We start from the raw sequence: 13131 nt of genomic DNA on the forward strand, positions 1-13131 counted from the left end.
GTTTTATATCGGTATGTTTTATTTGTTATTTTACAGAAGTTTCCAGAAAAAATTTGAATCTGCATCCAGGGGTTTACAAATAAGTAGCCGACTCCATCATATCCCGTACAAGAAAACATCTCAAACCTATTATACCTCATAAAGAATAATGAAATCCACTGAACCAATAGCAAAATCGCTCAGCAAAGTTGAACAGGTAGCAATGAGTGGTGCATAAACAAACTTAAAACAGCAAGTTAATAAATAATGTTCTTTGCTTAATTAACAAAATTAGTTTTGAAGTGCTGTGCTCTGTTACGAGTTGTGCGAACTTTCGGCAGAAGTACCATTCTGGAACTAATCAGCACCGGCAATCATAAAACTTGAACAACAAACTAAAACATTACAGAAGACTTCATTTCACCTCTTTTGCTGCGTTATTCGCACTTTCTTATATTCCCCCTCCATATTTGCATCTCAGCAATCAGGCAACAAACTAAAACATTACAGAAGACTTCATTTCACCTCTTTTGCTGCGTTATTCGCACTTTCTTATATCCCCCTCCATATTTGCATCTCAGCAATCAGGCAACAAACTAAAACATTACAGAAGACTTCATTTCACCTCTTTTGCTGCGTTATTCACACTTTCTTATATTTCCCTCAATATTTGCATCTCGCAATCAGGCAACAAACTAAAACATTACAGAAGACTTCATTTCACCTCTTTTGCTGCGTTATTCACACTTTCTTATATTTCCCTCAATATTTGCATCTCGCAATCAGGCAACAAACTAAAACATTACAGAAGACTTCATTTCACCTCTTTTGCTGCGTTATTCACACTTTCTTATATTTCCCTCAATATTTGCATCTCGCAATCAGGCAACAAACTAAAACATTACAGAAGACTTCATTTCACCTCTTTTGCTGCGTTATTCGCACTTTCTTATATTTCCCTCAATATTTGCATCTCGCAATCAGGCAACAAACTAAAACATTACAGAAGACTTCATTTCACCTCTTTTGCTGCGTTATTCACACTTTCTTATATTTCCCTCAATATTTGCATCTCAGCAATCAGGCAACAAACTAAAACATTACAGAAGACTTCATTTCACCTCTTTTGCTGCGTTATTCACACTTTCTTATATTTCCCTCAATATTTGCATCTCAGCAATCAGGCAACAAACTAAAACATTACAGAAGACTTCATTTCACCTCTTTTGCTGCGTTATTCGCACTTTCTTATATTTCCCTCCATATTTGCATCTCAGCAATCAGGCAACAAACTAAAACATTACAGAAGACTTCATTTCACCTCTTTTGCTGCGTTATTCACACTTTCTTATATTTCCCTCAATATTTGCATCTCAGCAATCAGGCAACAAACTAAAACATTACAGAAGACTTCATTTCACCTCTTTTGCTGCGTTATTCGCACTTTCTTATATTCCCCTCCATATTTGCATCTCAGCAATCAGGCAACAAACTAAAACATTACAGAAGACTTCATTTCACCTCTTTTGCTGCGTTATTCGCACTTTCTTATATTCCCCTCCATATTTGCATCTCAGCAATCAGGCAACAAACTAAAACATTACAGAAGACTTCATTTCACCTCTTTTGCTGCGTTATTCACACTTTCTTATATTTCCCTCAATATTTGCATCTCAGCAATCAGGCAACAAACTAAAACATTACAGAATACTTCATTTCACCTCTTTTGCTGCGTTATTCGCACTTTCTTATATTCCCCTCCATATTTGCATCTCAGCAATCAGGCAACAAACTAAAACATTACAGAAGATTCATTTCACCTCTTTTGCTGCGTTACTTGCACTTTCTTATATTTCCCTCCATATTTGCATTTCAGCAATCAGGCAACAAACTAAAACATTACAGAAGACTTCATTTCACCTCTTTTTCTGCGTTATCTGCACTTTCTTATATTCTCCCCCATATTTGCATCTCAGCAATCAGACAACAAACTAAAACATTACAGAAGACTTCATTTCACCTCTTTTGCTGCGTTATTCACACTTTCTTATATTTCCCTCAATATTTGCATCACAGCAATCAGACAACAAACTCAGTTCTGACCTCGCGTAATTATCAGCTCAGAAACTTTTTGCGGAACAAAGCTGACTCTGGTGACTAGTATCCAAAAATGGAAACCAATATAGGAAAGTAGAAAGTAGGAAAATGGGATAAGAAAGGTGGACAGTGGAAATTAGAAAATTCAAAGCTTAATAAGAGGCAAATGAAAATTTGAATAATCTAATGTTTAGAATTATTGAGATTCGATTACATGTCTATGGATGCCAAAGAAGCGGGAGAAAAATTCGAATGATCCAACTTCAAATGTATTATATATTTGATGGAGGAAGAGTGTACTACTCACAGGGTCATCATGTTGAATACATGAACAAACTACCTGACTCCTGCATTCCTGGTAGTTAACTTGTTCAAGCTATCGAAGTTCATAGAAGTATCTAAGAGAATCCTATCAGCGACCATAAGTTAAAGCTTAAATCGACAATGAGCTACAACCCTCGGATATTACACAAGTGATGGTACACAAAGGCGACATCTCCCGTCTGCACTGTATAGCAGCTGAACCGAAGACACCTACCTTCTACATATTAACGAAAAACGCCATATTTTGACCCCAAAGAATTCGGGAAAATAACTTTAAATGCTCCAAAAAGGCACTTTTGGGAGGTGGGGATTATTTTTGAAAGATTGTCAAGTGTGAAAGTAGGCCAAGCCGTACCTCATTTTATAGATCTCTCTCTACTCACTTTTATGATTTACCATCATCCTTTGAAAACAAGTTTTAATTTATTTCGCTTGAATGTCACAAGATGTACGGTTTCTCAGTTTTTTTACTGTTACCTCGTGTAAAACGTTACCAAATTTTTGTCCAAGGTTACCGAAGAAGAACACTTTCTAAAAATATGACACTTTTCATCACAATTCCAATTTTTTAAATGGTTAAAATTTAGGATATTTCAAACTTGTAAAACATAATTCAGTAATTCATATAGCAAGGGATGGTTTTCATTACAACTATCAATTGCTCTTTTAAAAACTAAATGTTTTTTATTTAAAGTTTGGCTTTATCTTGGATGGTTGAGAAATGGCGACAAAAATACTAATTTTCATGACGTTTTGTTGCATCTGATCTTTAAAAACGACCTCTTCCCCCTAAAAGTGCCATTTTGGGGTATTTTTGTGTGTTGAAATTATTTTTCCGTAATATGAGGGTTATCGTTAAAACGAAGAATGTAGGTTTCCCGGTTAAGCCGCTATGCATTACGGACGGGTGGTTCACCTCACCCTGTATTCAGCCTACCACTATCCTCTTTACCGGTTATGTACACATTCTAATCCTCTCACAGCGAGAAAAGAGCGCATTCGCAACGGTGAGAAGGATAATACATATTTCACCGAATTGATTTTCACTCTAAGTTCCATAAAGAAACAGCATCTAGTATAAAAAGTCCACCAACGTATACATTGACGATAATGACCGTATAATATCAGAAGCAATATCATGGGCAATGTTACCCATTTTTGCATTATTTAACACCTGTATTGAAATTGTGACAATAGCAGTTTCTAGAATGAAAGCCATTCATTATCCAGATATTCACACACATTCAAACATTTCGTGAATTCACATAAATGCAATCAACGCAAATCTGCGTTTTTAAAAAGCACATATTGACACCGCTGTCAGATCTAACGATTTCAAACACTAGACAACTCAAAACGAACGGAGTGGTTCTCTTTGTGAGACAAAAACACTTTATACGAGTTTTGAATAGGTTTTTGGTGCAATTATTTTGTACAGATTGATGAAAACTCGCTCCATTTTTTATTTGTTCTCCTATCAACTGTGTTTCCTCACCTACAGGGAGATACATAATAACAGTGTCATGGTTACAATTATAACATTTTAACATTAACACGATTTATATCAATAATTGCACGATAGTAATTGATTCACTGTTATATTTTACATACTTTTTAACACAATTTTTATTATTGCGGACCGATAAAACCATTGTAATAGCAACAACATTCCTGAGGGTAAATAATTGTTCACTGCTTCTTCTTCAATATTTGCAAGTTTGAAAAGTGAGAAAGCAGTATTAGAAATCCCTAATTTTTTCCAATGCTTAAATCATTAACATACCTATTGATCGTGGAAATATCTCTACAATAATTTTATACAATACAGCAAAATAAATAAAAACAGAGACTGCTGATGATGCTTTAGTAATGAACGAATCAATGCTTTTCAGCTATGCATTACTGAAAATGTGTTCTATAAACAAATCATACTCACTGTTTATTGATTTTCCCAACCTTCACTGAAACTTACCTGAAACACAAAATAGAGCATTTTATTTACCAGTATAAGGTCTGTGTAATTTGCAATATGTCTAAATGATTCTAGCTTATACACGTATTACGATGTATAATATCTTTGTACCTCGTATAATAGCTTACTAAATTAAGAAGAGTTGTGTCATGATTATACCTATCAACACAACAGTCAGTAAATTTCCTGTTTAGAAAATGTTGAACATAAGGTTCTTTACAACATGTAGGGAGGGCATGACAACGCCATGCAGCGCAGATATATGTCAGTCAATACATCCAGCCATACGCTTATAAATGTAACTTCTGTTATCCCCCTTACAATGATGTTACGATTTAAGTGTTTACAGAAATTCATACAAGTACATATTAACTTGCATTTATCCCTCAATGACACTTAACTTGAGGATCAACGGCTTAAAGGTGACTTCCGAACTACTAATGGCTGGGTAGGTGGGCTGCTTGGAAGGACAGGATCGTTCAGCTGTCATCCAACCAAGCAGCAGCCATGCTCGATGTTGCCTGATTCGGTTATCTCATGATAACCACCGTATCCACTAGACTGTGCCATTGGCAAAATGGGCGTTGGGACTGCTCTCGGTAGAATTAAAGGCTCAAGTAGTAAATATTTTAACAGTAACAATCAAAGTTACGTGGCTCAGCCCTGGCGTCGGACCTCAAAAGTAACTAAAATAGTCCCTGGGACCTCAGAAAAACGTGTCTATATGAATGATCTATCTTTTGTGTACGTAATACAATCAAAGGTTAAAAAGTTATCGAACTCTGTCCAACTGATTTCTTATATCAAAGTATCTTCCGAATAGATCTGATTGTTGATTAGTCACTTAAGAACTTTGGTTATTTAATAAGATCTTGCTAAAAAAAATACTATTTAAACATTCGCCTTCGTTTGAAATTAAGTTCTTTAAAAATTATTACTTTGATTGGACAATGTCATTTTGTTACTTTCAAAACCTTTTATGAATTAAAAATCATTCTCCGTGATACGTTATGGACAAACTGTTGTTTTAGATAGGTAAATCTTATATATAACTTATATATGTAAGCAAATATAACTTGTTTTGTTAGAATTATGTGATATGTGAATAATATGACAAAATGATAAATGTATATATTTTACAGACGACAAACTATTTGAAGTATAATATGTGAAATACGGTGGCGCCAACAAAACCGAACTACTTGCTCTAAGCATAAGCCCTTATCAAGTAACCCCGATACTGATGCTTAGTATTCCAGCCAGGCAAGAGTCTCCTTTTAGAAGCCCCAGCTTGCTGGGAAACACACGAGACTGAATGGGTTGCAGAGAAATAGGTATTCTTCCAATAGCTACAAGCAACCTGAAAGATTATCCAGTGCCCTAGATATGTGTAAATATTGTCGATGACCCCCTAAGCAACATCCCATAACTGTTGGTGTTCCACTGTGATACAACGAGAGAGTATGGGAAATATGAGTTGGGATTTCTCCCAATTACCACGTAATGTCTAGGAATATCTCACTGCCCAGCTTAAAACTCCTCAAAATGTTGTAACTTCCCCACAGTTCCTTTTGGAATCTCCTCAACATTCAGTAAGATCGCCTATTGATATACATGTTTTTCATGCACGTATATTGTATGAAATACAAGGATGAGCTATGACAATGGCCACAAATCATTACTGTATTAGAGAGTTAAAAAGAAAATATACGAACTGAAATGAATGTCTTGAATGAATGTAAAAATTTAAAAAAAAGGTAAATAATGTCTTATTAACCGGACGAAGTTTACTTTCTGGAGACTTTCGGAGTGATTTTTAAGTTTAATTTATTTTACTTTTTTAATTTTTGATATATATTTTAATGTCTTCCAATTTTCATGAGTACTTTAATTTAAATGTTCAAACCTTAAATACATAACATATTTTAAAGTAAAGTTAAATAGTAATTACAGTATTTGGTAAAGATTTGTAAAGAAAATTGAGAAATAATTTTGAAACATTTTTAGTTAAATTTTACTTTAAGACAAAATGTTAATTCTGGAAGATAGCCAGACTCCTTATTTAGTTTTTAGTGAATTCGTTTTATATTCAAAACAAGAAGAGTTGTGACAATTTAATGCACCATCTTTAGTTTTCTAAAAAATCTTAACATTGAATAAATCAACGTGTTTTCAAGTGACTTTATTTTCATTACTATTACACCATAGAAATTACACTTTAGACTCAAATTACAATGTATTGTATTTAATTAGGAATACGATACAGTATATACACCTTCATGTTAAGTAATAGCGTAATTTCAAGAATACGAAGATATTTTAGAACAACTTTTCAATAGCTCTTATACGACATTTTGTCAACCCTTTATTACATCCTTCTATGTCAAAACAGTTCAGCTCCAGGAGATTGTGTACAGATACACCGAAGACAATATGTTGTACCGGATATACTGAATACAATATGTTGTACCGGATGTACTGAAGAGAACATGTTGTACCGCATATACAGAAGACAATATGTTGTACAAGCACGAGTAAGCAGTCTTACTCAGACACTGCCACTATGAAAATATTCCAATGCTATAACAAAAAAAACTGAAAATTAAGAAATGTATTATTCTACAATATACCAAAACCCACGCCACACTTTTTTCGTCTTTCACTTATTGATGTAAACTGGAAGGTAATTTAACATTACAGGCATGTTGTGAAAAGTAAACATTACTATTATAATTTATTCATTACTCTTGCAATTAATTTGCTGAGCGTTAGTAAAGTCTATAACTCGAAAGACTGAAAAATTTCATTTTTGTCTATCTGTCTACTGCCGGCACAATATCTTGGAAAAGAACTGACAAATGAAATGAGTTTGCGTGACGTTTCATTCCTGTATAGGCAACAGTGAGGTCGAGGATAGTGCATGTCGCCCCATGGGATTCGGCTGGACGTCAGCGAATATTTTTACACCGATCTTATGGATAACGAGAAAACACCAGAATAAATAAATTTGTCTACAAACGAAGTGCAATCATACGATATTTAACATATTCTACATAAGAGAAGTAATAGAGTGTGGAAAGTCAATATTACACAAGACCTACATGGTCGATCTTCAAATACCTGGAAGGTATACATTCAATTTGTTTAAGATTTCTTTTTAACATTGCTCTTTAGAAATAAGTGTAACCAGGAGTTACTTCCTCATTTTTCTCACTAATCAACACATAGTGCACGTTGAAATATGTACTTTACGAATAAATATAAATCAAATGAATTAATTAAAATAAGAAATTTAATTTATTTTTCAAAATTTTTCAGATTTTTTTGTTATTTATATTATTCTTTCATAACGTAATGAGGCATATATTGTATAATATGCATTTAAACTAATACACAAGTATGAATATATAATATTACATGTATCTATCAAATTAGTTCCAGAAGAGGGCAGATAATATTTCTGTACTATAATAATTTAAATACGAAAACATGTTGACTAAGACGAGTGGTTTATATTCAACTGTAGTGCGGGCTTGGCGCTTCACTTATTTAAGAGGCTTAGTGATAATGAGGCAAGCCTCCCACGCGGGGTTCTCCCTTCCATCTCTTACCAGACTGATATCGAACTGTCCATTCAATAGACATTCGATTATTATCATAACAATTATGTGGTAGGAGCTGGGTGCACTGGCCAATATGTTAAACTTCAAACACTGTCATCGCTTTGGTTTTCTATCATATAATTGATTGGGGATGATTTCATTTCAAATATAACACCTAAATTCTGATTTTAGAATATACAACATTACAATTAATTTTATAATATTTTTACATTAGAATTTTACATTTTAAAACGTATTTACTGTACATGAAACATACAAATCCGCTAGATACATATCAATCTTTATTTCAGATGCAACATCTCACATTATTTGTACGACAAAAATAAGGACTTCAAAAATTTGAACCTTTAACAGTGATCTCATGAGCACGACATGAACTCTGATGTCGTTTCAAGCAGTTCACAGATGATATACACTGTGCTTGAACACACTAACCTCTTCGCCTCAGCAAGGGAAGATCTGGCAACATGCCAATCCTCCTGGTCCTCTTTTTACACTAAGCCTTTTACATGATTTATAGCAACAGTCACTTTTTAAATTGTTAATTTTCACGACATTATACATATTCCTTGCTAAACGTATCCTAAACTATTAATTTATTTACGAGCAACATTTAATTAATCCTTTGATTGCATTAGTTACACAAAAGGTTATACACACTAAAGGTTTAATTTATTAATTCCTGTTGGAAAGACGTTACGCGATCACTCACAATATGTAGAGTTATTTCTTTGACTTATGTCATGTAAAAATTTTAATATGGGTTATTTGTTATTTACTTTGTTTCGTACATTGTTCTTACTTGTTTAAGAAAACTCGAGTGTTTCATTCATATAGTGTAATAATTCCGTAATATTATCCACAGTTTACTATAAAGAAAGTTGAATAACTCAACCGTACGTAAATATTTTAAACTGGCAGAAATGTTAAGACACATAAATACAAGAACACAATCACACACCCATACGAACAATGCATATGCAATGTAAAACGTTATAAAAAACATACATACTTATACTATCAAATACAAATTTATAAAAACGGACATGTTAAAAACCCTGAAGGTTTAGTTATCCACTCTTAAAGATTAAAATGACTTTACTCACCTTCAGTTGAGAATGTTTTATTGAGTGGTAAGACATATGACAATAGTCTAGTTCATTGCTCAATCAATACTTATTCAATAAAAAAACACAATGTATTAATATTGTAAAATATATTCAATTATTTGTCTTTTAATCTAACGATTGTTTCATTTATTGTTTATAGTTTGTTTTTGACGATGTGAAGGAAAACCTATTTTTTCCGGCCATTTGCCATCTTCCAGTGATAAACAAAATCAGTAACACTGCGTTTCGGAGTCTGCAATCTGATCTCTTCTTCAAGTGAATTAATTACAATTTATTAATTATATTACAATTAATCTTAGTCTTAATTAATTAATTGTAATTAATTAATTAATTACAATTAATCTAACACATAATTAAAATCGGTGTGTTAAAATAAACAAATCATCCCAGAGTATAGTGATTGTTTCATATTTCGCCAACAATCCAAAATTAAAACAAAGTTATAAAATATATTTTTTTGTTTTTAATTTCTTAACTTTTTGCAAAGAACAAGGTAAGACTGATTAGTTATATATTAGATAATTGAAAATAAAACTGTAATTTGAAATTAACTTTTTTCATTTTGAGTGAGAAATGTATCCTATTTGGCATAGTTTTTATAACAGATCAGTTAATATAAATTACACTTAAATCTATAATTAAACCGATTTCTTGTTTCCCTTTTGAAGTCCGGGAAACATATCTATAAGAAGCCATACTGTGTCTATAAAAAAATCTCATTAGAATACATTTTAAGGCAATTCGTAGCTTGAGAGTAGGCAACAGTTGTTCGAAATTGTGGAAATTCTGTTCATGCTTAGCACTGCATTGATATTTATAAATATACAAACAAGAAACAAGATGAAAATGGTAGTCGAGTTAGTATCAACTATTGATACTATTAGAACATAATATGAGTACGCCACACCCCCCCCCCCCCCACCGACAACTAGGTATCTGGCTAGGTAATGGCGTTTCGCGTACGGAATATCAAGTCTATTGCTCATTTTATTAGGATAGATACGTCTTACTACGTCACATGGTAAAATCTCATATGATGTTATGTACACATTTATTTATTCTGTATTTTTTTTCTCGTTGCCACCTCGGTTACCCTTAAGACTAATTTAAATATATTCGCTAAACCTCAGCCACATCCCATGGATTTAGATGTACCATCATCAATTTCAATGTAGCGTATATATATATAAATTAAATGTCACTCAAAATTTCAAGTATATAGGTTAGTTCGTTTTTAAGATATCATGCGGACACGCATAATGATAAGAACGCAGACAGAAATTATTTAAATTTTCTCCGAGTCCTCCAAAAAATAGGCTTCGCTAACGCTCAGCTAACGATGGAAGACGTTATTACAACAAATATGAATACATTCAACAGATAGAAGGATGATATCATAGACACTGAAGAATCGCTCGGAAAACAAATAAAACATAAGCCGTACACGTAAACAAAAAACAATGCGATGGCTTTGTTTGTGCGAGTGAAAATCGACAATTATCGCTGAAACGTCGCACGATTATTAACAAGCAATAAACATCGCGGATAACAGCCAATCAGAGTCCGCGATACGTGGGCGCGGTCGTTAACGAGCACAATTACATAATACTGAACGTGTTACAACATGTAGGACTTGCCTCTTCATTGTTGTTACATTTGTTCTGGAAATGAACCAATTAATTAATTGTTGTTTTTTATTGCTTTACATAAAAATGCAATAAGGTAAACGGCAGGTTCAACGCTCACACTCAAAATGTGGACTTCAACTGTTGGATATATACAGTACTGAACGTTTCTCAGAAGATTTTAGGATCAAAAAGTGTAAGAGTGGTTGCAAATATAGTACGACGGCAAGAGGAATAAAGAGATTTTAGACAGACACGGTTCTGGAGGGAAATGGATACCTACTTAAATTACTACCCGCATAAGGAAAGGGACGAAGACCTCTTATAAGAACTATAGGTTACATTTAGTAAAATCAACTGTCATCACACAACAAACTATAGGTGTACTTCAATTAAGGCAATCAATTAATGTATTTCCAATTTTAAAATTGGTTACAACAGCTGAACCTCGCCAAACTCTGTCACAAGCAACCGTTCCCGAGTTTTTTTAAACAAAACTGCTACAAATCTGAAAGGCAGTCGTTTTAACAAATATATGGAGTTCCAGCGACAAGACGAGCAACAAAAGTTGGAGGACTGAATGAAAGCGGTCGTGTGATGAAGCTCCGGTATAGGAAGATTTCACTTTGTGGTGTACGTCTGCTTTCGATACTGCGGAACTCTGGTGATCGTTAGACTGGAAAACAAGTGCTACAGTAACGAGGAACTTCCTACCTAGACAGGCTATACAATCTTGTGATCATACCTCGCCGAGAGAACACATTCCTATTTTGACACAGCATAACGGCAGTCTAACTACCAACTGTCCTTGAGAGCAAAATGTTGACATTGAATTCATACAGAACATGGACGACTAGGAAAACTATGATAAACAGAAATTGGAGGTCATCAAAGCTGCACGATTGCAAGATGCCGTGTAGGTAGCCCGCACCGCGACCGCTGTAGTTATCCAATGTACCACCCCCATGTCATTGCCCGCTTGTCCGTCATTACATCACCTCCTGTAACTGGCGGCTCTTACTGCACTCAATAACTTGGACACAAGTCTAGAGTCAGCCGTGCACTAGAAGTCATATAAATCTCCGTTGAACGTCCTCCTTCCAGTATCAAAAGACATCCTAAGAAAGGTATATATACTACCTTTCGATTATATAGGTAAATTACGCATTGTAGTGGAAAAGGCGGCTATCGCAATATCCTGACCTTGCAACTCGCCTGTCTGACCACTGGTAGTGGTTCAGAAGTCACCTCTAAGCCGTTGGCCCCCAGGATAAGAGTTAGAGAGAGCTTCTTAGAATTAACTTCGCCTGGTAAATAAAAAATTCTTTGACTTCCACTTGCTTTTATACAAATGCATAGCTGATTCGCTCCTCTATGTCCGCCAATGCATACCTATGTTTCAACTCACGAAAACAATTATTATTACATCCTTCTCGTTCAAAAGTGTATATCAATTCAAACATTCAATTATTACAATTGTGTAAAGTGCCGTGAGGTTACACGCGACAAAAGGCACTTCAATAGAATTTAATTAATTCATACTACATAGAAATTTACTGTTCTTTTCAAATATGTACAAGTTATGTATAAAAAACGGTAATAGGTATTTAACTGACATTGTGATAAGTTTCTCTCTTAAATACGAGATAAATGTAAAAATGGTACACAGTGCTCACCTCCTGTTACTAATAATATAGCTATGGTTACTTTTACTACAATAAGCTTCTGATGTACCTTCAACATATTCCAATCCCAGGAAGGAAATGTACATCTCGAGGTAAAACCTGTTTAAGACGGTGACATCTACATTGTAAGAGCTTACGCTCAGTGCTAATATACCTACAGGTGCCATATTATACTTCTACTATTAAAGATATGTATATATATATATATATATATATATATATATATATATATATATATATATATATATATATATATATATATATATATATATATATATATATATATATGATTTAATAGAGAAATGTATAACCGAAAATATTAGTAATCCAACTACCAAAGGCTCTAGAAAATTGGAACCTCCAACAATATTAGTTATCAAAACCTGCAGGATCACATACGGTTCTATATTTTCAGAACCTTTTTTATAGTTAATTTGGTTTGAATTTCTCTAAGAGACGAGGCCACCAATTTAATTACATTACATTAAATAAGAACAGTATAGCACATTTGTGCGCTATAGAAGGCAAAACATCAGTGTACTTTTTCAGGGATATAACGATTGGCAGAAAGACGTGGAGAACAAGATTCTCTCCAAAGCCACACTTTGACTAAGTACAGCACAAAGTCGAACCAATTCTGAGTCACTTAATAAAGGTCGTTTACAACGAGCACTTCGGCTCCCTTTATCGACTAAT

Source organism: Homalodisca vitripennis, chromosome 2 (assembly GCF_021130785.1).
Source record: "Homalodisca vitripennis isolate AUS2020 chromosome 2, UT_GWSS_2.1, whole genome shotgun sequence".
NCBI classification, from domain to species: Eukaryota; Metazoa; Arthropoda; class Insecta; order Hemiptera; family Cicadellidae; genus Homalodisca; species Homalodisca vitripennis.